General features: G+C 43.1%; 1 long non-coding RNA gene across 1 annotated transcript; it reads left to right on the top strand.

Annotated features, from left to right (window-relative positions):
* The first annotated feature begins 347 nt into the window (after nucleotides 1-347).
* On the top strand, nucleotides 348-14510 carry LOC136611358 (uncharacterized). Its single transcript, XR_010790254.1, has 3 exons — nucleotides 348-415; nucleotides 9982-10188; nucleotides 14295-14510. It is a non-coding gene; the product is annotated as an uncharacterized lncRNA (long non-coding RNA).
* The last annotated feature ends 13188 nt before the right edge of the window (nucleotides 14511-27698 follow it).

Here is a 27698-nt window from a genome sequence, read left to right as displayed (position 1 = left end):
CAGGTTATTTCTGCCCTACTGGTTACTCAAGCAAATATTACTGCCTCCTCTTTTTGGATCATACTGTCCTATGTGCAAATGTGTTTCTCTTTCATCTAAACACATGGTAGAATCAGTAGGAAAAAAAGAAAAAAACTTTCTTTATAGCTGCGCTACAACATTAACCCTTAGGTAGATAAGGGAATAAGCCTCTAAAAAAACCTTAGTTCAATAGAAAGCAAATATTTTTATTTTTATTGCTATGGAAACTATGCTGCCGACGTAAGAGTGATCACATGGGCAGCATTCTGGTCTCTGTGAGATGACGGAGACAGGCTAGTGAGGAACCCCGCCTTCACTACACATGCTGGAGACTGGCGTCCGTCATGATGCAGGGGAAGAAATCAGATGTACGTTATCGGGACTGGTGATTAAGGTATGCCGTCTATGTATTTATATGTGTGTTAGAAGAGGATTACTATAAGCTTGATAAAGGCGTCAGCTAGACGCAGAAACGCGTTGCTTTTAACGATTTACTTGTATTTTGATTGTTGTGTGGGGAATAAAAATATTTGCTTTCTATTGAACTAAGGTTTTTTTAAAGGCTTATTCCCTTATCTACCTAAGGGTTAATGTTGTAGTGCAGCTATAAAGAAAGTTTTTTTCTTTTTTTCCTATTTATTATTTATTCCCCATATATTTTTATTTTAAACTTTGGGGCATTTCTATAAGCTGCTGCTCTCCAGGAGAGTTTGGTGGAGTATTATTAGATACACATAGATTTACTCTCCTGGATAAAACAAGAAGACCCTTCAGCAAAGAAACCTTAGAAAAAGTGAACTTGGATTCCCGGTGCAGGCGGGACACAAAAAGTTTTTTTGTTGCTCCGCCTGACACCTGGTAAGTAGAATCCCATATATTTATCTTTCTTCCTCTGGCTATGGCGCTCTCCCTAATTTTTGTTATGGTAGAATCAGTAAAAGGTATTGCAGTTTTTAATAAATATATCTGTGAGGCAGAAGGACGTGGATCCAACTTGTCACACATTGGTTTGGCTGTGGGCTATCTGAGGAGGCAGCATCTCGGGAATCCCGGTTTTTACGCTTAACATCTCCATTTGGGGTACCGGCGTTGCTGTGAGGTCACAAAGCCGTTACATACATCATCTCTAGAGATGAGCGAGCGTACTCGGCCACGCCCCTTTTTCGCCCGAGTACCGCGATTTTCGAGTAATTCCGTACTCGGGCGAAAAGATTCGGGGGGCGCCGTGGGTGAGTGGGGGGTTGCAGCGGGGAGTGGGGGGAGAGGGAGAGAGAGAGGGCTCATCTCTAATCATCTCGGTTATGTGGTTGCTGACACTGAATTCGGCGGAAGGTCAGAGCAGACAGTAGCAGAGTTCAGAAACACAGTGTCGAGGTCAGGAAGCACTAAAGTCACAACGGTCAAAAACAGGTACTGGTCAAAACCAAGAATACGCAGAACTGGGACTTTATCACAACGGATTTGAGAGCAAGTGCTTAGGTATCCTTCATGCCTAGTATAGTATGCCTAGGATGCCTAGTATAGCAGATTCTGAATGGAGATTGGTAGTGGATGGAATTAGGGAGCATGTGCTGGCCCTATAAGAGAAGGGACGGGAGCACCCACAGCCCTCTTAGCAGAGCCCTGGGAGAGAGCAGAAGCACAGAAGTGCTGAGCACCATGGGACTGATGGTCAGCAGCGGTGACACACCGTGACAATATCTCAACAGATATGAATCAAAGAGCTATTTAAAATGATTTTTATAAATGAAGTTTCATTCATTGCTAAATATTTTTAATATCTCTATTTATTATTGAATGGGAACAGTTTTGTCTACAGCCAGAGCCTGGAAACCTGTATACACTGTGAGGGTTATTTATTCACCTGTTTGCACCAAAATTGGGGTTTTACAAAGTTGCAATTTTGGAGTAAGTGATGTGTGCAAAAATGTATTATGTCACCTCAGCCTTTTTCCCAGAAGATGGGTGGGACTTAGAGGGAGGAGTGTGGCCTCTTGTGGCTCACCACTTTTGTTATCATTTAAGCCAGAACTAGCATAAATTGCAGTGCAAATGTACACCACTCCTTTTCTCACGTTATATAGGAAGACAGGAAAAACCCAAATTGTTTGTACTGAAGTATTACCGTGCTTTTCCGAAAATAAGACCTACCCCAATAGTAAGCCGTACCCTGATTTTTGGATAAAGGAGGGGGCCTTGAAATATAAACCACCCCTGAAAATAAGCCCTAGCTACAATTAAAAAAATATATAAACAGCAACACTCACCCAGCCGTCAGTATCCCAGTCCATCGCATTGGTCTCCAGTGCTGCGGCAGGCTGCCGTGTCCTCCACGCTGACAGCATTCTCTTCCTGGTAACTAACAGGACTTTGAATACCCCGCCTCCAGCAAGTGAGTGTTACCAGGAAGTGAATGCTGTCAGCACAGAGGACAGTCACGAGGCATCAGGACACAGTTGGCTAGGTAAGTATAAGACACCCCCTGAAAATAAGATGTTGTGCCTCTTTTGGGGCAAAGATTAATATAAGACAGTGTCTTATTTTGGGGAAAACATGGTATGACAGCTCTGCAAAAGCCACATGTTTAATTATACTTACAAGAGACAAAAGGATAAAAGCATCAAAAGTTATAACATTGCATTGTTGCATGTGCCACCACCTAATTGATCAATGTTTTGTTGGGAAATAAGTGACAATTGACATCTGCATTTATATGACGTTTATTAACATTGTAGAGCACTTTTCAATAAAAATTTCAGCTTTTTCAGATATTAAACAATGTAGTTTACCACAAAAGAGAACAGTATTATCCTACAAATGGATGTGTATTGTTGTACCTATCCAGCAGGCTTTCATTGAATAGGAGGAACTGGTTCCACCATGTTATATGTAATGGCAGAATACGTTCCTTCAGGAAGATTCAGTCAATCAGCATGGCGATCTCATTTGTAAAACAGCTGTAATAATGAAGGGAATGCACTGATTGGCCTCTTCAGAGTACCATATACTACTACTTATCACTTTTACTTTTTTTACTTTTACACAGTGTATGATCCTAAGGAAGCAAGAGTGATTTACAGAACCCACTAACTATTTCTGACTTACAGATCTATACATATAAATGTGAAAGCCCTCACTGACTGACTGACTGACTGACTCACCACTAATTCTCTAATTTCCCAGTGTCGTACAGACTGAAATTTGGAACCACCATTCTTTAGGTCCTAAATAGGAAAAGTAAAGTGGTCACAACTTGATTATTCCATGCCAAGCGCAAAACTAGGTGACCCCCTATGTAATGTACCTAAACTAACTCTCTAACTTCCTGGTGTCATTCTAACATAAAATTTGTCACCAGCATTCTTTAGGTCATAAATAGGGAAAGTAAAGGGGTCGCAACTTGATTATTCAATGCTAAGTGCAAAAGTAAGTGACCCCCTATGTTATGTACCTAATCTAATTCTCTAACTTCCCGGTTTCGTATAAATGTGAAGTTTGGCACAACCATTGCTTAGGTCATAAATAGGAAAACTAAATGGGTCACAACTTGATTATTGATCCTAAGCATGAAAGTAAGTGATCCCCCTTATGTAATGTAACTAATAGCACACATTTGTACCACAAAAATGTGAAATTTGCCATGACCATTGTTTACATCCTAAATAGAAAAAGTAAAGGGGTCACAACTTCAATATTCTAAGCCTGAAAAACTATGCAAAAATCAGCGATACATGAGAGAGTTCTTTTTTTAAAAACCATAAAACCTAGGTAAATTATTTGTATACTGAGGAAAATCTACCTGACCTCTTTGTGTATATGTTGAGAATAATCTAACTGACCTCTGTGTATATACTGAAAAGCTGTAAAAGTACACAAGGAAGCAGCCATAAACTGCAGGGATGGAGCATGCCTTTAAGGCTAAGAAAGGGCTGCAACCTGCAGTCTAGGGTTAAATTAGAATAAAAGGGGTGTTACCTTTAAGGGTAAATAGTGAGGAGAGTGGGAGGGGTGGCACATTCTGCAGTGGGACATTGGAACATGCAGCCTGAGGATAATCTAACTCTCCTCTATGTGTATACATATTTTATTCCTCGGTTCCTCTGATGTAACCATGACTTTATAAAATTTTTCATGCGAACAACACATAAACACCTGTACCAAATTAACTCAGGCAGAGCCGGGTATTTTAGCTAGTAACTAATATTTTCTTTAATCTTCATTTTTTTCTTATTTTGAGTTGACATTTTGAGTCTTCAAAACCAATTACCAGTTTTGCATGTAGTTATAGTTTCAAGACATAATATTTTAAATGTTTGTCCCAGAACCAATTAATACTGTAATGTGAGTGACCGCTGTATTCAAAATGTTCTTTCCATACATGGCTTACATTCCTCTGCTAGTGATGCTGGCGGCTACGATGAGGTTCTAATGAGGAGAAGAAAACACAATGCAGCTCTGCACAACAGGCCTTGATGAGAAGATAAAACAAAACACAGCTATTGTAAATAAGAAGAAAGCTTGATGCCAGGAACAAAACATAAAACTATAACCAAAGGGTTTATAATGAAATACAAGTTACAAGAAGATAGTAATACATAGCAGGAACTGCTGTATATTTGCAGGCTTAAAGCATACCTGACTTCAGAATAAGCTGCCATACGTATGTACATTTTATTTATGTATGTAGTGCATACACATTCAACAGCACTTTACAAAGGCTGTTACTACTTACCTGCACCCTGTCCCCATGGGGGTTTACACTCTATATTTGTAGTATGTTTTTGGAGAGTAACCCATACAAACAGAGGAAGAACATACAAACTCTATGCAGATGTTGCTCTTAGATGTAAACCTAAGACTCCAGCACTGCCAGGAAACTGATCGACTGTGCTGTTCATAAAAAGCAGTATTATTTCTGGCCATTATATGATAGGTATCCTGAATTTATCATGATTTTGCCCTCTAATTCTCAGTTGTCTTTAAATTGGTGGAAGAATACTACTGTCGTGCTGTTTTCTATATACTGCACATGTAAAAATTACAGATTCTGCTTCCTAACTTACTGTATCACACACAGAGAAAGAACAGCACAGAGGACACTAGAAAATACCGAGCAGTGGAGAGGTGAATAAATAAGTGCATATAAAAACACATCTTTAGATTGGTTTAAGATCGCTGTATGCACAACTACGCTCGCCTCTATGGAGCATAGTTGCGCATAAAAGCCTTTTTTTTTCTCCGGCCATTCAAACTCTGTGCCATAGCGAAGGAGTTTGAAAAAAAAAACAGCAGGAAGATAGGTCCTGTCCTATCTTTCCCGCACATAGTTAGTACTACATGCAGGAAAGATAGGGCAAGTCCTATCTTTTCTCACCACTACTATTAATGGGTGAGAATGCCAATAGCGAAAATGAAACTATTAAAATCAATGGTTTTGTTTTATACAATGATGCGGTCGTAATTATCACGTGATATCGCGCTCAGAAATGTGCAATGTCCCATGGATGCAAGAAGTTTTTGTGGCATCACTTCTGGGAAGTAGAAATTTTCAGATCTGCAAGTGTTTTCAATGGGAAACCCTGGATTGTGTGCACCTTGCATGTCGTGGAATATTTATGATCCCATTCAAAATGTGATTTTTCCCAGCAAAAGAAACCAAGTATTCTTGTAGATATGATACCTTTTAATGGCTAACAAAAATACATGATGTAATAGCAAGCTTGCGAACCTCTCGGGTTCTTCGTCAGGTGAAAAATGGAATAGATCTGAAGAGGCATGAATATTTAAACCCTCTTATGACATACATACTTATGACAAGGCACAGACATGGACGTGATTGGTTTGCACTTAAAAGGAATTCTGCAACAGAAAACAAACTTTTTCGTCTAGGCACTGATAACGGAGTGAAAGTTTTATGGTCCTTGAAATACTGTAAGGGGGGGTCGTCAGGCCAGGAATGCTACAAGAGGTACACAAACATTTTTAACTAGACCCTGATCAGGGATTACAAGTTTATGGTCCCTGAATTACTGTTGATGGTGGTTCTTATTTGTATAATAAATGGCTCACACCTCCCATTCATGCATAAATCCTGGGGAATAAGCCCGGTAGCTTGCCCTGCACCTCAAGGTTGAAACACACTGACACCCTGGGCTCCCCCAGCATTTGAAACCATACTGGTTGCCTGCATGCTGCCTGTGGTGCTTCCATCTGCCCTTTTAGTCGTAGAAGACAATAAATATTTGGTACATATAAAAATATATATTATGCCAAAATATTACTATTCTGTGCCACCAAAAAGCTAGTTTCCTTGTTGTCCTCCAGCAGCACAGAAGGGTTTTTGTGATCCCCAGTCCCCTCCCTAGGACACCACACCAGGAAGAATGAATCAATTCATCCTACTAGTGTATATTTATCCTTTTTTTTCATTTTCGCTATTTCCTCCCCCCTTTTAATGACAACTCTTTTATTTATCCATCGACATGGCTGTCTGATGGCTTGTGTTTGTGGGCCGAGTTGAACTTTTCAAAGCTATATTGTACCATATAATGTGCTGAAAAAATGTTAAACATTTCTAAGTAGAGTGGAATGGAAAAGCAACGAAATTGTGCCATCTTTTTGGGGGAGGGGTCTTGTTTTTATGGTGTACACACTGCGGCAAAAATGACATGCTTTCCTTATTCAGTGGATCAGTATGATCGCGGCAATACCAAATTTATTTTTGCTGTACTACTTAAAAAAATGTATTAAAATTATTTTCTGTCACCATCTTTTGACAGCCGCAACTTTTATATTTTTATAATGCATTACATTGATCAATTAGACCTTTACAGACACAGCAACACTAAATATGTTTTGTTCTGATTTTTTATTAGAAATATAAGAGAAAGGTTTATTTAAAAACTTTAATACTTTTTATTAATAATAATAATAATAAATAATAAACTTTATTTGTATAGCGCCAACATATTCCGCAGCGCTTACATAGACAGGGGATACAGAAAGACAAAAGTACAAACATTACAGAACCACGGTTACAAAGTAATCAATTGATGGAAACAATAGGGGTGCGGGTCCTGCTCCAACGAGCTTACATACTACAAGTAATGGGGTGATACAGAAGGTAAAGGGGCTGGAGATGTGCACTGTATGGCGAGGTGGAGAGTGAGGGGTAATATACACATAGACAATGGTCAGACATTTAGCCATGTGACGGCAGAAACAGTATGACTGCAGGACCGGTTTATGATGGCTAGCAGGGATTGCAGTCAGTAGGTTAGGGAGCATGTTATCAGGCGGAGTACAGAGGGGTTTGTTTAGGGAATTTGGTATGCCTCCCTGAAGAGGTGCGTTTTTAGAGCACGCCTGAAGTTCTGCGAGTCCTGGATTGCTCGGGTAGCCTTTGGTAGTGTGTTCCAGAAGACCGGTGCTGCTCTGGAGAAGTCTTGGAGGCGGGAATGAGAAGTTCGAATTAAAGGGGCGCTCAATCTGGTTTCGTTAGCAGAGCGGAGAGCCCGGGCTGGTTGGTGGATTGAGATGAGGCTTTTGTGGATTTTAGGCTTTATTCACACGGGCTACAAAATCACACAAGTTTGTAGCGCTACAAATCGCATGTATGTGAAGCCCATGGTTTCCAATAGGTTCTTTCATACTATAAAACATCTATCATGTTAATGAACCCATTGGAAACAATGGGCTTCTCATACATGCGTTTTTGTAGCTCTACAAAGTTGTGCAATTTTGTAGCCCGTGTGAATAAGGCCTAATTGTTTTCTAATATTAAAACTTTTGAAACTCATTTTCACATTTTTTTTAAAGTCCCTATAGGAACTTGCAATTAAACAGTACCATAGTATTATATTACTCTATGGTCTGACAGGCATGGCTTGCTAATCAATCAGCCATGGCAGAATTGGTGGCCTTCAGAAGACCGATGTCTCATTCAGACAGTGAATTCACCTCCTGAGAAACACAAAAAGCAGTCTCCTAATAGGAAATTCTGCACAAGCTGTATCAATCCTTTGCCTGATGATTTATTAGTCTGATATATGTCCTGCTCAGTTCCTCAGGGCAATTTGGTCATGAAAAAGGAAGCTAACATTTTTTTTTCCATGGCTGAAGAGGCAAATGACAGCTAGGTCACCAAAAAAAGAAACAAAACTTAAACCAAAGCTGTCATTATGTAGAATCATCTTCTTAGGATAGGAGTTTCAGCAATAGTGCATCCGAAAGTTCAGACTCTTATGCGCTGATCTCTGAAGATAATTTTATTTTCAAGAAAGAACACGCTGATAAATTAATTTAAATCAGTTAAATAGATTATGGAAGCAAATAAGAATAATGCGTCTTCTCAAGATCAAGAAAACTTGTTCTACATTCCAAAGAAGAAGGCACGAGTGCTGTCAAGCTAGTACGTGCAGAAAACCATTATACAAACCAAGTGTAAACGATCAGATAAGAAATTGGGTCTTGGGTTAAGATTCAAGATGATATATAAACTAGATCCTTCTAAGACAGAAAATTGGGAATCTCCTAGCAAATATGATCCTGCTGTAGCTAAACTATCCTGCACATGACATTTCTCTATTGAAAGACCCAATGTACAGAAATGCTGATAACCTCCTTAAAAAATTCCATTGCAATCTGTATCATCTAAGTACGGTGGCTCTTTCCACTGTGCCTGTATCCAGAGCCCTTAGTCTAGCTTAGTCAAGACGGAGTCCCTAGAGGTGAAATGCTTCAAGTCACAAACCTAAAGTTGATTACATCGCTAATTTTCCTTTAGATGTTTTGTGTATAGCATCTAAAAATATGGCAGTTGCAAAGTCAGCCAATAGGGATATATGGCTCAGGCCCCGGCCGGGTAATGTTCCTTCTAAAAGCAATTTCTGCGCCCTTCCCTTTGAGCCTGGAAGATTGATCGGGTCTCAACTGGATTAAATTTTGGAAGCAAATAAAGAAGGAAAGAATCTCTCTTTTCCCATCTCTTTTAGGAGAAGTTTTAGACCTTTTTCATAAAGATGAAGAGGTAATCACAGAGAAGGATTTCAAGACTATTCAGACAGAAGATTCTATTCCAGATTCCAGAAAAAGAGCAAAAGAAACCAAGGAGGAAATGATCAGCCTAAGGCAGAGTTCTGATTCCAGGCCTTCCTCTGATTCCAGATTAAGGGCTAATTCTCATGGAAGGATCTCTGCCTCGTTTCACATGGCGGAAATCCGCAGTGTTATCTCACAGCTATTAGGTTCTATTGAACCTAATAGCTCAATGTTCATGCTGCAGAACTGTACAGCAGAATTCCACAGTGTGAAAGAAATCATGGCATGTTCTAAAACAGCTTCCATTGTAGTCAATGGAAGACGTCCGTCTCGTGATAGTTCCACTGTGAGCACAGCGGAAGTATCACATGATTACGCATCACTGCCCACCGTCGGTGCGGGAAACGCACAACGGATCCGTAGAGGTGAGTATGGGGACTGCCGCTGGCCCTATTGAAAACACTGAGCGATATTGCAGATTTCTTCTCTGCGATGTGAAGCTGGAGTAAAAATGAGCATGAAACCATTGAAACTCATAATCATCGCTGTCACATATATATACAAATATATTGGAAACTATACACCTATAGCGCTATTCCTGACACACATATTTTCTCTGATTCTCCACTCACGCGATGTAAATCACGGCATGCCGCGATTCTCCGCGGCGAGCCTATCTGTCGAATAGACTCACTGCTGAGACTTGACAGGGCTCCCCCCTCGTCCCCTGGGGTGGAATACGCTGGTGCTATTCTACAATGGCCGTGGACAGGAGGCCTTACATACATCAAGAAAAAAGTAAGTGCTACCGATAGTGTTTATCAAATAATCGCTAACCGACAATATATGTTTCAGAGATATGTTTGATGGCAATGTTTGTTGGGGGAGGATTTTCTAATATTTTCCTTGTTTTTTTCATAGGTCAAACCTGTGTGTTGCATTTGCTTACTGGTTGTCTTAACAAAATCATGTGTTCACGATTTGGAACATTTATCGGATATAGTCCACCTTTTTGCAGACAGCAATGCTTGCCATGCGAGGACAAATTGTTAATTCCTTAGTGAAGTGCCAAGACTACCCACACCTTGCATATGCAGAAGCTCAAGTATTGTCAGCTGGACCACCATTGTAAGCATGTGTTAACTGTGACTATTGTGCCCTACATGTTGCCCTTTTATTGGATAAATGGACTGTGTCCCCTCTAAACTATGTATGTTTTTCAATCTGAACTCCATCTATTGACCTGAGTACATTATTTTGCCAGGGCAAAAATGCTTACCAGCTCTAAGCACTCACCCACCATAAAAGTCTGTCTATGTTAAAAGCCATAGTGGCTTTTCTTGAAAAAATAAAGGGCCAAACAAGGTACACAAGTTGTGTCTAGGAGTGGAACTCGGCATATTGTGTTTTTATTTGTTTGATTTATTATTTTTTCAAATAATGTAGTTCACCAGGGTCAATATACTCCCCCCTCAAATATGTGTACTTCACCTGATGTGTCTTCCAGAAAGCATTTTACTTGTGGCATCTGAAAGACGTCCCTGTTTTTAGAAAAAAGGGTCCTATTGTGTGGAATCATAAAAGATTGTAATAAATAAATGACAACATCATGTATTCTTTTAGCTTGTTTTACTATAAAAATATTTATAAGACTTGTGTGTATAAATACGGAGCCAGCGTGGCTCAAATCTCTTTGATAAAGAACACATGACCCTCTTTTGTGACGGTATGAAACCCAGCTTATTGATGCAGATGATGGACCAGCCGGAACGATGGCAACGCAGGGGCCTTTCTGCACCCCTGCAAGCAAATTCAATGTAAGATCTAAGGGCAATGGTGTGGACGGGGACTGTGGGGAAGTGGAAGGTGGGTGGAGCGACATCTGCTCCATCATTGGGAAGTGATGTACTCCCCACTGATGGAGGTTGGCCAGGCGCTCCCGGAGTCCATCTAGGCTACTCTGCAGCACACCGATCTGCAGGTGACACAGATGGATCTCGTGGAAGAACCAGGCCACCCTCTTCTCAGCGGGAACATCTCACCACACTGTGGGTCCAAACAAAAAAATACTAAGGAGTCCTAACAACACAACAAATACACATTTGTTTCAGCCTTTAATGTTATTTCATTTAGCCCAAAAAGTAGGAAACATCTGAAAAGGCATTTACTAATTTAACTGTGTGGTGTTTTGACTGCCAAATATTCAAGGAGACTTTTGGATGCCTCTCCTACTGTTATCAAAGATGGTTATTTGTTCAGGCCCCAGTGTGTAACCTGTGTGTTGCAATTACCTGTCACAGGGCGGGAAGGGTCAAAGTTAGGTCTCTCCACCTCCACCAGAGGCTGTGGGGACCTCAGAGAAACCAGCCCGAGAGGGGAACCCTCTGCTGATAGTGGATCACTGGCAAGGGGCTCTTTTGCTGACAAGGAGAGCAAGGCATTGTTTTAAAATTTGGCCAAAACCTATAATTTAGTAAGCATGGCAGTATGTTTTTTTGTATTACTATGCAGTATTTAACACTTACCGGGTGTTGAAGGCCTGGCCTGCCCAGATTCCGCCCTATGACTTTGTGACTCTTCTGTGGGGACATTAAAGTAAACACAAAATTAGCCAGAATTAACACAAGAGCAGCAGGCTTGTAATAACATGTTGAAGGAAGGCCTCGAAATATCCAATGAACAATGGACACAGACTATATGGCATGGACATTTCTAAAAATTCTCCCACATTGGCAAAGGCTGTCATGAAGGCATGTTGTTTTTACTGCTGAAAAATTTACATATTTAAGGAAGAACCCTTATGGATACATTTAAAGTACACTCTCATGGGCATGGTCATGGGATAGTCGTGTGATGTCTGGCTCTACGATTTGCTTCATACACCCTCCATGGTGTCCCACACTTCAGACTCCATGCAACAAGGTTCAAGGTACAAGTATGCACCAGTATGTTCCTGTCCCTAAAGTGTAGTTTTTATGTGTTGTACTAGGGCTAAAGGCACATAAGCCATGCCATAAATATTCACAGTGCCAACACTTTCCTATTTTACCCAAACACACACTCGTGTTACCTCTTTCCAAACAATGAAGTGCACACCGGATGCTCTGCAGGCGCTGGTAGTCCTTTAATTTGAGGTTGCTCCACCTCTTTTGTAACTGAAGCTGACCCCACACAGTCCCATTCTTCCGCGCCATTGCAGGTGGGATCTTCCTCAATATCCTTGTCCTATGCTTGTGGAGGTGCAGGTATGATCCATGTTTGCCATTATAATTGAGCTGGTCCATCATTTGGACCAGCAGATGAGTTTCTTGCCATCCCAGGGATGATGTTTAGCCAGACATCTTTTGGTTTCGGTTTTATGATCCAAAATGGCGCTGCCCAGGCACTATCCAGCATAACAGGCACGCAGAGGATGCACGGTTAGTGCGCGGGGTGGGGCACGCACATATGATGCAGGATGCACAGTTTACTCCTCCTATCGCATCTGTTTCCCCAACAATATTCGCTGGTCAGCTCCAAAACTGGCGTACATTTACATTGCATGTTCGTGCGTAGGTACAAGAAAAAATTTAACATGAAAAATTTGAACACAGAAAATAAAGGCAAATAGACTATAATGCGAAGTATACAAACCAAATGTGCCTCAACACTTGACTTAAATAAATAAAACAACATGCTTCATAGGCGGGCAAGTGGATAGACGCAGGTGACTAACACCGGCGGACCACAACACCCTTACTAATGTGCTTTGTGGTTAAAAAAAGCTTTCAGGACTATGAGGCCATGTTCAAAGTATACAACACCTATTCCTACAATATTGCTCTAGCTTTTTAGGTGTCCGGCCATTATCTAATGATCACAATTGGACATTTGTAACAAAAAATCCAAAAATTAATTGAATTTTTACTTGGAAGGCTTGGATTGGCAATATGAAATTGATGACCAGCAGCAAAATGAATGAATATTCTGACAGAATACCTGAGCCCCCAACCATGCCAAGCTTAGAATACAAAATTGGACTAAATTAAAAATTTACAGCCTGGCAGAAAAAAACCTAAATGGTCATTGGCTTTGTACTATGTTTTCCTGTCTCCACACATCAGAACTGAATCCACATACCTGTGGAACTGACTGCTGGTTTGTAACAAGTTTATCCAACCATTGCCATGGATTTCAATTTATCTAACCCATAGGGCTTATTCACAGGAGTGTAGGCGTTGTTACGTGTGCCCGCCGACGCCGTAAAAATGTGCAAATGGGTGCACAAGTGTGACGTTTGTGCCCATGCAGACAGCTCAGGTCTGGAGCAAATGCGCACAGCCCAGATTGCCATTGAGCGGGCTGAGATAGTTTAGTTTAGCTAAACTGCTTTCCCCCTTTCTGCCCCCTTGCCGGCAAGACAAGAGGGTGGGTCAGGAGCTATTATGCTAAGCTCCTGCCCCCTCTCCGCCCCTTGTTGGCTGCAAGCAATGGGAGGAGGCAGGATGGGGCGGAAGCTTAGCAACTATACCGCGGCAATACGCCCATGTAAACTGATGCATTGTAAACTAATGCATCAGATGGGCATCACATATTGACCAGGCATGAAAGCACGGTCAATATACGCTCGTGTGAATAAAACCTTAGTGTGTATTGCTAGCTATCATTTCTATTATTGGGCATAAATTCTGTCAATTATGTCATATTTTTTTCACTTAGTATATTTAGGTAACTGAAATCCAATTTTGTCTAAACTATTGATGAACTTTCTTCAAAATAGATCATCAATATTAGAACTAAGGGACTAAGCCTGCAGTATTATTCGAGACCGCTGTAAAAATAGCTGATTGGCATGGGTGTCAGACTGCTGCCAATCTGATGTTGATGACCTATCTTTGGACGAGCTCTGACCCTGTTGTGTAGCTATCACAATATTGGCCTTTGTCTTGCTCAGATCCTTACAATTGTCCATTTTAACACATCACCTTGAAGAACTAACTGCCTTGCTACCTAATTTATCACACCCTTTGGCGGGTGCCATTTCACAAGATAATTAATATTTCAGCTAACTTTGCTTTAACGTTTTGGCTACTCAATGTGTATAGCTACATTGGTGCTATTTTAAACAAAAAAAACACAAAAGTGAAATAAAACATAAGTATTGATTTTGTTTGTTTCTGAAATCATTTTGAGAACGGCATAATAGTAAAATTATGGCTTTTGTGATGTATTTCATTGTCATTCTTTTTCTCTAGATCAACTGTGAAGTCAATTAAGAACCCCAAGAACACTATCACATACATTTAATGCATTTATTCTAACCAACAATGAAGGTACCAGAAACTGAGGGCAGTCTCAAGACATGGACTGCAAATCTTTCAAGCTATCATTTTTCTTTTTTGATTGGCTTCTTTCCTTCTGTAAAGTCCCTTCTATACAGGCATTATTGTATTTTCAGACATGCCAATTTTCCTTAGAAATATTGTTATAAAGCCATTTTCAAAATAGGTGTTATTGTGCAGTTCTGAAAAAGCTTTCTGTAGAGTATCTTGCTCTGATCGCTGAATCAGGGCTGCTGTAGCCCGAATGTTATGGGTCTCCAGTCATCAAAAATTAATATTTCTAGGTTTACTAAATATTATTAAAAAATGAGAAACAGAAAAATAAAGCCTGTTGTTAACAAATGTGGAAAAAATTTTACAAATATTTTCCTTTCTCTCCCAATTCATAGTCTGAGGTCTATGATAATATTTAGCCTCAGGGGATAATGTAAGTTGATTTTCCAGTACTTGTGGGTAATCTCTCACCACTTTTTTAATACATAGCATTCGGCGCTCTCTACTCTCTGGCAGGCTATTGCCATGTTTATACCACCTGAATAATATTTATGTTGGAGAATTAAAAAAAGAGTTTAAGAAATAAATAGTGGATTTTTTTATGCACATGTATTTGTGAAACTTTTGTGAAATGAATTAATAAACTGTTGACAGTTAACCCACAAATACTGATTTTCGTTTATGCAAGGCAAGAATTTAGTTTGCTACCCTAGACCTGCATTTAACCCGGCCAAGGCAAAGTGACCCATTTCCTTTTCCAGCCCTCTTTTCTTCCCAGTTCCAACATTGGCTCTACCAATAGTAACCCGTCCTGTGTAGAGATGAGCGAGCGTACTCGGAAAAGCACTACTCGCTCGAGTAATTGGCTTTATCCAAGTATCGCTGTGCTCGTCCCTGAAGATTCGGGTTCCGGCACGGAGCGGGGAGCTGCAGGGGAGAGCGGGGAGGAACGGAGGGGAGATCTTTCTCTCCCTCTCTCCCGCCCGCTCTCCCCTGCTCCCCGCTGCGACTCACCTGTCAGCCGCAGCGGCACCCGAATCTTCAGGGACGAGCACAGCGATACTCGGATAAAGCAAATTACTCGAGCGAGTAGTGCTTTTCCGAGTACGCTCGCTCATCTCTAGTCCTGTGCAAATATAACCCAAAATAGTCCATGTCATTAAGGGGTTAAAAAAGCATGTTATTGACAAACAAATCCTATAAACTTTTTGATACACCCAGAGCAGATCTGTACTGAGAGTCTGCTAGGCCCCATAGTTGTCAACAGCTTCCATTAAAATCCTGAAGATTATGCGTATAGTACTCAAATTGTACACCATTAACCCCTTAGTGATGGGCCCATTGCCTTTTCGTGTCCTGGCCTTGTGGCCTTTTATCCTCAAGGACATAAAAACATGCATCCCCTGACGATTAAAGCCACGTGGGCTGAGGACTTAATAGCTCCATGCTGTCGGTTCCTGGAGGTAGCCGACAACATGGAGCAGTCATGAGGGGATTCACGGGGTTCAGTAATGAGATTGGCAAAGAAGAAAGTAAAATGTTTTAAAAAGTTAGATCACATCCATGAGGGGGACTGAAACTACTCACCCCCATCCTCTGTGATGTCCCCCGATTACCTGGTCGGCTTCTGCGCATGTGCGCCTAAGTTAAAATGGCAATGCATGCGCAGACAATCAGATCGGCGCAGGACATTTGAAATCACCTGCTTCCCGGCTATTGAAGGTAGCCAGGAAACAGGAAATGTCACCGGGGACCACGTTCAGCAGTCCCCGGGTCTGTTATCGCCGCTATCCAAAGGATAACGGCAATCACGGAAAAGCTCAAAAAAGTAAAATAAAGTTAAAATTTTACCTCCCCTCATGGATCCAATCATGAAAATATTCACCCCCGTCCTCCGCGATGTCCCCCGGCAATATGGTCCTTCCAGGACCTCACGTCGCCTTCTGCGCATGCAGTAAAATGCACCCTGGAAAATTTAAAATCCCTCTGCTCCCAGCTAGCATGTGTAGCCAGGAGCAGAGAGATATCACCAGAGACCACTGTGAAAACGGGGCCGATATATGCTTGTGGGAATGAAGCCCAAAGCTGCTGGCCATATAGCTAACATATCTGTTGGGGAAATGCTCGTTAGACGACAGGTATCACTCACAATTACTCCATATACTATACATACACATTTGCCCTAGATGGAAAGAAGGAAGTGAGCTCAGTGACCTCAGCGACTAACAGAATGGTGTTTAACAAGAAAAATGCAAAGTCCTACATCTAGGCAACAAAAATTTAAAAAGAACATATAGAATGGAAGGGATTTAGCTAAGCAGTAGCACATGTGAAAAAGTCTTGAGTATACTAATAGATCATAGACTGAACATGAGTCAACAATGTGATGCTGCACCCAAAAAGACAAACACAATTCTGGGATGTATTAAGAGAAGCATAGAGTCTTGATCATGTGAGGTAATTATCCCCCTCTACTCTTCCTTAGTCAGACCTCATCTGGAATACTGTGTCCAGGGGCGTAGCTAGAGACTCATGGTCCTGGGTGCAAAAGTTTAGCTTGGGGCCCCCCTCCAGACCCCTCCACCCCCATTTTTTTTCACAGCTACTCCTTGTACATCACTTTTAGCTACATTACTGTTTCTTTTTAAATGACCCATCAATGTGTCATTAGTAGAGATGAGCGAGCGTACTCGCTAAGGCAAACTACTCGAGCGAGTAGTGCCTTATGCGAGTACCTGCCCGCTTGTCTCTAAAGATTCGGGTGTCGGCGGGGGAGAGCGGTGAGTTGCGGGAGTGAGCAGGGAGGAGCGGGGAAGAGAGAGTGAGAGAGAGATCTCCCCCACGTTCCTCCCCGCTTTCCCCCTCCGCTCCCTGCCCCCGCCGGCACCCGAATCTTTAGAGACGAGCGGGCAGGTACTCGCATAAGGCACTACTCACTTGAGTAGTTTGCCTTAGCGAGTACGCTCGCTCATCTCTAGTCATTAGTAATCAGGAGTATTGGAGACAGCAATAATAACAATATATACAACAGAGACAACATAAGCGAACTTTTATAACATACAGGGGTTCATGTCCGCAACTGGGTTTTCACTGCATATCATGTGTGCGTTGCACACACACATGGTACGCTGTGAATGGAGTCAATGAAAGTCAATGGAATGTGTGTAAATATGCAAGAGAAATAAATCATAGCAGGCGCTCTTTCTCTGAGTACCATGCAACATGAGCCCTGTACACCTGTATGGGCTGCATATGATACGCTGCACATACGCAATACATTGTTTCCATACGCATTGTTACTCTGAACAGCTTCTCCTGCACACCAGCGCTTCCTTCCTCCGCTTTCTCCCTCCGCTCAGTCTCCTCTCCTGTCTTGTTCTCCTGCCAGCCTGCGCAGAGACCTTATTGAAATGAACTCTGCGGTCAGTGAGCATGTGGAAAGGAGGCCATCTGTCCACCCCTGGCTTAAGTGCCAGGTCGTAATTGCGCCCCCAGCGACCCCTATATGTACACCAGTTCTGGGCACCCCACTTTAAAAAAGACATCGACCAACTGGAGCAAGTTCAGAGACGTGTTACCAAGATGGTGAGCGGTCTGCAAATCATGTCCTATGAGGAACGGTTAAAGGATCTGGGAATGTTTAGCTTGCAAAAAAGGCTGACAGGAGACTTAATAGCTGTCTACAAATATCTGAAGGGCTGTCACAGTGCAGAGGGATCTGCCCTATTCTCATTTGCACAAGGAAAGACTAGAAGCAATGGGATGAAACTGAAAGGGAGGAGTCACAAATTAGATATTAGAAAAAAACTTTCTTACTGTGAGGGTGATCAATGGGTGGAACAGCTTACCACGGGAGGTGGTGAGTTCTCCTTCAATGGAAGTGTTCAAACAAAGGCTGGACAAATATTTGTCTGGGATGATTTCATGAATCCTGCACTGAGCAGGGGGTTGGACTAGATGCCCCTTCCAACTCTACCAGTCTATGATTCTCAGTAGTAATGGTGACCCCCCCCCCCACAGTGGCCCCAGTAGTAATAGTGACCCCCACAGTGGCCTCAGTAGTAATAGTGGCCCCAGTAGTAATAGTGAACCTCCACAGTAACCATAATTGTAATTGTGGCCCCCACAGTGGCCTCAGTTGTAATTGTGACCTCCACAGTGTCCTTAGTAGTAATAGTGTCCCCCACAGAGGGCCCAGTAGCAATAGTGACCCCTACAGTGGCCTCAGTGCTAATACTATTACTACTGGGGTTGATATAGGGGACACTATTACCAATAGTGTCCCCTAGATAGACCACAGTAGTAACAGTGACCCCCACATTAGCCCCAGTAGTAATAGAACCTCCCCTTGAAACCAAAATACTTACCCTACTCCTGGTCTTGAAAATGCCACTGCTCCTCTTCTCATCACTGCTGTGGGCGGAAGGTTGCGCACCTTCCTCCATGCTAAAAGGGATTAGCACCCTGGCTGCTAATCACTTTAATGGGGACCTGACGTCGCAAGAGCGAGACAAATGGGTGTCCCACTGGGGTCCCGGCGGACTATGGAACACTGGGTCCCAAAGCATGACTGTCCCAACTAAGTTGGGATCTCTGGTCAACTTACCTAATATATAGTGGACCCAGACATGGCTATACAGTGCACCCTTAGTACTTGTCCTAGTATATAGGGGACACAGATATGACTACACAGTGCACCCTTAGTACTTATCCTAATATATAGCAGACCCAGATATGACTACCCAGTGCACCCTTAATGCATACCTGGTTTATTGTAACACCCCACAAAGCAACCTCTGGGAGAGGGCTCTTTCCTACGAGCATATATTGGCCCGCTGTTTTCGTGGTCGACCAATTTACACTACGATCTGATGCATTGGATTACAATGCATCAGATCACATGGCCGTATACTCGCGGCATAAAAGTGCCCGACCCGGCCAATATAGCGCAGGGGGCTTTCACACTGGGCCGAAAAAATAGTCCTGGAACTATCTTTCAGGTCAGAATTCAGCGGGTGCTACATGGGCTCCTATAGGAGTCAATGACAGCGGCCGGAGAAGGGAAAGGGGAGGGAGTTTAGCAGCATTACTGCTAAACTCCCTCCCTCTTCTCTCCTCCCCTCTGGCTGTTTGCATTGGGAGGGGTTGGGATTGGGCAGAGCTAAGTCACATCCCGCTCTGTCTTCTCCCATTACTGGCTGCTGACAAGGGGCAGGGGATGCTAAGCTCCGCCCCCATCCAGCCTACTCCCATTGCAAACAGCCAAAAGGAAGGAGAGAGGAGGTGAGCAGGCGAGGGGGAGGGAAGGGGAGGCAATGGTATTGTGGCTTCGGCATTGCAGCCTCGGCGTATATTCGCCAGGGCCTGTGTCTTCTGAACGGGCGCACAACAACATTAGATTTGTGCGCTCGTGCACGCATTTTACGCCTACGGACATGTGAAAGATCCCTGACTGTGATGCATATTAATATACTGTCACGCTGAAATGCCCTTTACAATAGTTTTCAAATTAGTTGTTAATACCCGCATAGTTTTGTGGTTAAAACTTCTGCTTGCCTGCGAAATTACTTGATCATTAAGAATTTTTACCTCAAATTTCACTTTTTGCATAGCATAGAGTAAAATGCACTTCGAATCTGATACTAAATCCTCATTAACACATGCAGGCTTTACCATGGAGATTCACTGCAAATTCTCTGTGTAAATGATCCACCTCACAAGGGCATTCATGCTATAAAGGCCGACTATGTTCATGCTATGGGGCCCATGGAGAGAGGGGCCCAGTGAAGTATAGTTTTCCCTCCTTTTCTATTGGGTTACTGGAACTAGTGCGGGACTTGCCCCTCCAGAGAAACGGAACTGTCCAAAAACTAGTTGTTGGGAAATGACTATGGGGTCATGGCAAGGGAATGGAGAGGAAAACAAACATCAGACTCTTCTGTCCCGGATGCCAAAATCCAGCACTTTAATAAGTGACCCATTTTTATTTTTGCTCAGGGGCCATATCTCTTCTATGTATCCCACTGCGGCATCTGGATTGACCCTTACAAAATCATCCTCCATTCTTGTAATTCTCATAATGTACAAGTTAAAAAACTACAGGACTGTGTCAGGGTTTAAGTTTAAAGTGCGTAAATTCAGTTTGGCATCGTTATTGATATCTCCAGCTGGTATAATGGGCAGTTGTGAATCGACTATCATGTTTTCACTGATCTTCATTAATCTCAGAGTAACAGCCACCATAAGGCTTTTCAAACGAGCGCATATTGGCCGGCGTTTTCACGGCCGGCCAATATATGCTTCCATCTGGGGTGTAGAAGCTCGTGAACCGGTGAACAAATCTAACGTTTGTGCGCCCGTTCACATGGCATGGGGCCCAGTGCATATGTATCAAGCTCACCATGCCATCACCCATTTCCCCTGCCTACTCATCGCAGGCTCACCTCTTGTCTCCTTCCCGCTCATTCTTTGCAATGGGAAGGGGCAGGGGTGAAGCTAAGCAGCCACCCGCCCAGCCTCCTCCCGTTGAGGCGGGAAAAGGGCGGTAGCTTAGCTCCGCCCATGCCCTGTCCCTTGTCCATAGCCATCAATGGGAGGAGGCGGGACGGAACAGCGCTTAGCCCCACCTCGCCCCTTTCCATTGCACAGAACAAGCAGGGAGGAGATAAGAGGTAAGCCTACATGGGGGGAGGAGAGCAGAAGGAAGGAGTTTAGCAACCACGCTGCCAAACTCCCTCCCACCTATGGCAACTGCTATGGGCTCCCATAGGAGCCCATGAAGCGGTCGACGTATTCCAGCCCAAAAGATAGTTTCGGAACCGTAAAAAAAGGCCTGCCGATATACGCTCGTGTGAAAAAAGCCTAAGTTTGAGACGCTTCTGATAAGCCTTTTGACGTTTGGCATTAGTGATTTTAGAGTTTTAGTAATTCTCATTAGCCGCTCTATCCTCTCTAATGCATTTTCAATATTTTTGAAGCCATTTATTAGCCATGTGTCGTGACATTTTGCAAAATAAATTTTTTGTACTGCAATTTTCTCAAATGTTCAATATTTCCTGTAAACTTGTAGATCTGACTGAGACAAATGATATGATACCTCACAAGGCTTGACAGCACGTCGGATTCTAGAACTACACAAATTTTTAGCTGTGTGGCACAGCAATTTTAGTCCCTTAAGGTGGCGGTATTATTGTACCACCTGAAAACGTCATACCGAGGTCAGACTCTTGTTCCTGGATACATTAGTCGTTCCTCTTTACAATGAGATATTTAACACTGTCGTCTAGAAATTAGTTTAATTTTAAAACTTTCATGTTTTTGTATCGCTCACCAGCCCGACTACTGTTCCTGAACTATAGACATATTCTACATCAAATCTGCTCTCAGCTTAGCAGAATTGTAGCGTTCAGCTGGTTGAAGACCTGCCCAGTTCAGAGGATACTTTGTAATCCTTTCAGAATTAGGTTGCCTTCAGTGCACTTTCAGCACGGTTGCTACATGTGGATATGCAATAAAAAAAAGAGCTACAGTATGCAGATGTTCTTTAAACCTTATTACACAGTTTTAAGCTAAAATTGTTGCTATATGGGGGTGGAGGAGCTCACGTTGCCATTGTATTGCTGCTCTTCTTCAGAAGTAATGAGTGTTGCTGCTGCTCCAAGAAAAGCCCAGACTCCTTGATGATGTGGGTGCTGATGTGATTAGTTCTTTGTGATTAGCATGTCACCTGTTCTGGTAACAGTTGGAGGAGTGTCACATAAGCGCTGCATAGTGCCATTTGTGGAGAGGTGTGGCACATGCCATGTGGTGTGCTGTGAGCCCCTACTAGGAAGGATTGCTGAGGGGACCCTGCTGCCACAACTGCAGAAGGGATGTCCCAAATGAGAACTACAGATACTGTACTACAGCAGGGTGCAAATATATCATGTACTCTGAGTGTACATCATTCTCTCTCTATTTACTTAGTGGGAAATAATTGTCCTGTGGGTGGGTATTGTCTATAATTAGGTTTGCTTTTCACAGATGAGTGATTAACAAAAACTGGATAATTAAGCTTTTGCGATGTGCAAATTTTTTTTATCTCCGATGTTTTCCTATGGAGGCTTCTTTTTATTGCATCACAATGTAACAAATGCGATGTGATGCAATTTTAACATTATAAAGTCCCATTGACTTTTGCGATAAAAAATTGTGCGATTGTTTCGCTGGCAGCAGCGATGCGAGATTATTCTCCATAAAAAAACATCACTGGTGCTCAAAAATTGCAGGCACAAAGATGCAATTTTGCCACGATTTTCTCACAGCAAAACTGTGATCATCCATGTGAAACTAGCCTTAGACTACAGTGTCAAAACATCCTTAGGGCATATTCACATTAGCGTATATTGGCCGCTGCTTTCACGGCGGGCCGATATGCGCTACCATCTGAGCTGTCTTCCTTTTTCCTCCCCCTCGCCGGCTCACCTCCTCTTTCCTCCTCTCCGGTTGTTTGCAATGGGAGAGGGTGGGACAGGCCCTTGCCCGTGGCCAGCAATGGGTGGGGCGGGATGGGGGCAGAGCTTAGCTCCCCCCTACCCACTCCCATTGCAAAAAGCCAGAGGGGAGGAAAGTGGCAGAGAGCTGGCGAGGGGGAGGGAAGAAGAAGACAGTTCATATGGTAGCGTATATCGTCCAGCCGTGAAAACGTCGGCCGATATACGCTCATGGGAATAAGCCCTTGAGTTGTTAAATGTCTTAAAGGGGTTTTCGCCACAACTTCAGACCAGCATCACATGAGCTTATGCATATTTGAACGCATGGCGTTTTTGAGGGATGAACTATGCTTTTTTGTGCGCGCATGGGTGTATTTTACTGTATTTTTTGAACCTACAAAGTGTGTTCATTTGGGCTAAGTCACACTGATTTATATGGCTATTCAGTCTACTGAGTACCAAATGTGTTCTTTTTTCAGTGCAATTACACAATATTTTACACAAGTCCTAGTTTATTGCTCATGCATTTTCACACTCCCCATTGACTTCTAAGGAGGCCTTTATTGTGCAAAAAATACAGGCATGTGAATGAATCCAATGAAATAAATTGGTTCTATTCTCTATGTATTGTACGTATAGATTTTGTGTATGCATAAGCCTGTGTGGCGCAGGGCTTAAATTGCTTTACAACCACTTAGTTCTTCCTGGTTGTTGACTAGGACATATGATCCTTAAGGTCCCCATACACAGTGGACTACAGTTATCATCCAAACCGGCCAATTTTGGTGGCATGACCTGTATATGGGGGCCCTCTGATCTTCTCCCAACAGATGATGTTGAGGAATGAAGTATCAGGCATGTTGAATTTTAAAGCCTGATCCTTTTGTCCCCCTGGAGATAAGTTGCCACCAGAACTGTCTGCTGTGGCCAAACTGAGCATTCATGTGTAAGAAGAGCAGAATGGCAAAAGAAGCAGAGCCAAACCAACTCTATAGCCCACTATATGGTAAGCCAGGGCCCACCACTGAATCCAGCAACCAGCAATGGCTATTATGTGATACACGCAGCGTTTTACACACATGGCCATGGGAACGAGCCCTTACAGGCATTATTTCAGGATTGAAAGTTATCCTCTGTCCACAGTACAGGGGACACATTTCAAATCACTAGGAATCTGAGTGCTGGAGCGCCCCCAATTCTAAGAACAGGATCCGCTACATCCAGGAATGAACAGAATGGCAGTTGTTAATGCACACTGTTGCTTCATTAATTTTGATGGAACCGCTGGAGATAGCAGAGTTCCAGCGCTCAGCTATCCCTCTGTCAGTCCTATTGAAATTAATATAGTTGTAATGTTCATGCTCAACAATCACTTCATTCATTTGGAGACTTTTGGGACCTGCGTTCTCAGAATTGATGGTACAGATCCAACTACTTAGCCCCCCAATCTGAAAGCCATTCTCAGTCCTGTGAATGGGGATAACGATCAAACTTGGCACAACCTCTTTAAGATGGTCATACACCTGATTAATGGTGGTTGAATCCACTGATAATATAATGTGTAGACCGTGTCCCAACTTTCCTCCCTTATCTGCTGTCCGGAGAAAGGGTCAGTTGGTGGATTTCAACATGCCTAATCCTTTTGTTCTTAAGGGAGATAAACTGCCATCAGAGATGCCTGACACAGCAGCTTACTCCCTCTACCTATCGAAGACACATAAACACTTAGCCAAGCCGAGTATACATATGTATGCAAAGTTGGGAGTAATAGCTGTTGGCCAAATAAATATTTGGACCAGTAGTATTGAGTGAACTTTTGAGAAGTTCGATTGGGCCGGTTTGCCAAATTCCAGCAAAAAGTTATTTCAGTCCAAATTAGTTTGAACTTCAGCAATAATCTGTCAATTAGTCTGACCCTTAGTTTTCAGCCCTTATTTTTCTTCTGCTAACTTATGACTAGCCCCCCCAGACCATTTTCCTTGCCACCCGATTAGACAATCATAATTTTTCCTTGCAATCATAACTTTTCTCTACAGAATTTGACACTCAGACAACTTTGGCTTCTCAATTTCCCAACCACCTGGCTTTATTTTTCAAACTTGCATGTAATGTCCCCATCCATGCCACAGTTAGTAGTAATGCAACCCATACTTAGAAGCCTGATAGCATGTATGGTAACGTTGTTTGTGTTTGTCCCCCAGCATGACACATCAGAGAGTCAATACAGCTTGAAGAGAAGAAGAGAACACCATCTCCAACTGCAGTACAGAGAGTGAACCTGATATGACAAAGCAAGAACTGCTCACCACTGTCACCAGTCTTTCCTCCGCAACCTCTATAACCTAATAAGTCTGGAGGTTATGGACATTACAGATTGACTTCCTCTGGGACATCCTCTATGAGTATAAGAGTTCTTTAACCCCTGTGGGAAGACAGCTCTGTAGAGTGCGGGTTTGTGGCAGTCAGAGATAGAGACAAGTATTTAAAGTCCAAGTGCAGGTGTAACCTGCGTTTATTTCAGTCCAGAAAATCAAAACAAATCCAGCCTTAGCTTCAGGCAAGAAAACAAGGGTCCAGCAATAGGATAATAGGCAGTCCCTGCCTGTACAGGTCACATTCAGCAGGTGCACCAAACAGCAGGGCTTTTACCTCCAGCAGGTATCTCAGGCTGCCTGGGTCCAGCAGCCATCCAGTCTCTCCTGTGTCAGTGCACACTGCTATTTATATACACCTCTTACTAGCCAAGCCTCAGCACCTGTACTGATTGACCTTGCACATAACCTGGAGTGGAGGAAGTGGAATGGATGGCCCCACTACCAACCTGACATCCATTCCAAAAATCCAGGCCCAAAGACTTTTAAAGAAAAGACCTCCAGCAACTACTTGCTGGAGATTACATTGCACTCCTAGATTTTCATGTCTCAAACAGCGGGACATGGACTTCCTCCAGCCACACTAGGCATAATAACGGAACCTAGGGGCGACGTAGCAACCATCCACTATCATGCCCCTCAGTACCTCACACCCCTTAGTGATGAAGCCTGTTTGCGCCTTAGTGACGGTGCCAAATTTTGGAAATCTGACGTGTCACTTAACATATTATAACTCCATAAAGCTTTTGCATATCCAAGTGATTCTGACATTGTTTTTTCGCCACATGTTGTACTTCATTTAGGTGGTAAAAATAAACCCATAGAATTTGTGTATATTTATTAAAAGTGCCAATATTGGGAAAATTTAGAAATTTTTTTTCTTCACATTTTCAACTGTAATACCGGGGGTGGGGTCCCGCGGCCCTGCATAACAGCTCCATGCTGTCAACTACCTCTGGTAACCGGCAGCATGGAGCTCTCATGTCCTGAGCTTGCAGGGCTTTCATTCCCAGAGGAGGCATGTTTTTAAGTCCTCTACGAATTAAGCCCAGAAGGCCAGGACGTAAAAAGGCAATGGGGCCATCACTAAGGGGTTAAGGGGCTTTATAAGTAATATGGCATTGGTGGCAGTGGGGGTTGGGGGTGGAGTCATGTGGTTGATTAGAATGCTCCAACAGGAACGCCATCAGTGGTGTTCTGTAAACCTACCGGGGCTTCTAAATTACAAGCCCATGTAAAACATTTACGGGAGACCACAAGACCAGAATACCTGGTAACGTTACCTGTCAGATGCTGTTTCCGCACAGAATCCAACCCTGCCCGCGGCTGGTGAGCCCTGCATACCTGTATTCCCCCATCTTCGACGTCTCCACTTCTGAGGTTGCTGTACTGCGCATAGTCCTCACGGCTCGCCGTTGGACATGTGCAGTACCGTTTTTTTTTTTTTATATATATATCTCCTGCTTTCTCATGGGATCTGCAGCATCACCGCAGTATCAGCTGCGGGTGTGCCGCGGATCCGACAGCTTCCATTGACTGCAATGGAAGCCGTCTCTGGGGGAACTGCAGCAATATGAAGCACACTGCGATTTGTTTTCCAAACCAAAAGGTCCGCAAAACAAATCTGCATGCTTTAATTAATTTGCGTACTCCCATGTTTCCCTATGGGCGGCTTGATTTGCTGATCTCCTGCTCAGGTGCCCCACGCGTATTCCGCAAATCAAACCCGCCCGTGAACGTTGGGCCTTAGGCCTCTTTCCCACGAGCATATAGCGGCCTGCCATTTTCACGGTCGGCTGATATATGCCGTTATCTGATGCATTCTATTCCAATGCATCAGATCACATGGTCATATTCCCATGACATAAAAGAGCCGGACGGCCAATCTAGCGCCAGGCGTTTTCATGTCAGGCCCTAACTAAGATACCGCCCCCTTCCCATCCCTTGTTCACAGCCTGCAATGGGAGGAGGTGGGATGGGGTAGCACTTAGCTCTGCCCCCTCACCGCCGCCTTCCATTGCAATCAGATGGCAGGGAGAAGAGATTTAGCTGAGCTGGCCAGGGGGAGGGAAAAGCGATGGCATGGCAGACACGGCATATACACGCCGGGGCCCATGCCTTCTGATCGGGTGCACAAACATTAGATTTGTGTGCCCGTTCACGAACTTTTACACCCCAGACGGTAGCGTATATCAGCTGGCCATGAAAACGGCGGCCGATATATGTGCTCGTAGAAATGAAGCCTCAGTCTCAGAATAACCCTTTAAATTGCTGCCAAAGGTTCAGTGAACAAGGCTTAATAAGGTTAATGATCATAATGAGCAATGTGGTTTTACGCCAGATAAATCAGTTGGCAATAATCTGAGGTATCACTTGTCTCTCTGAAATAAGGGTGACCGCTCAATTCCTTCACTTGATGCAACAAAAGCATTTAATTGCATAGAGTGGATGTATTTGTAGTTTGTAGGAAATATCACTTC

This window comes from Eleutherodactylus coqui, chromosome 1 (genome assembly GCF_035609145.1).
Source record: "Eleutherodactylus coqui strain aEleCoq1 chromosome 1, aEleCoq1.hap1, whole genome shotgun sequence".
NCBI classification, from domain to species: Eukaryota; Metazoa; Chordata; class Amphibia; order Anura; family Eleutherodactylidae; genus Eleutherodactylus; species Eleutherodactylus coqui.
Note: the sequence above shows the minus strand (reverse complement) of the source record. Positions and strands in the feature narration are given on the sequence as shown.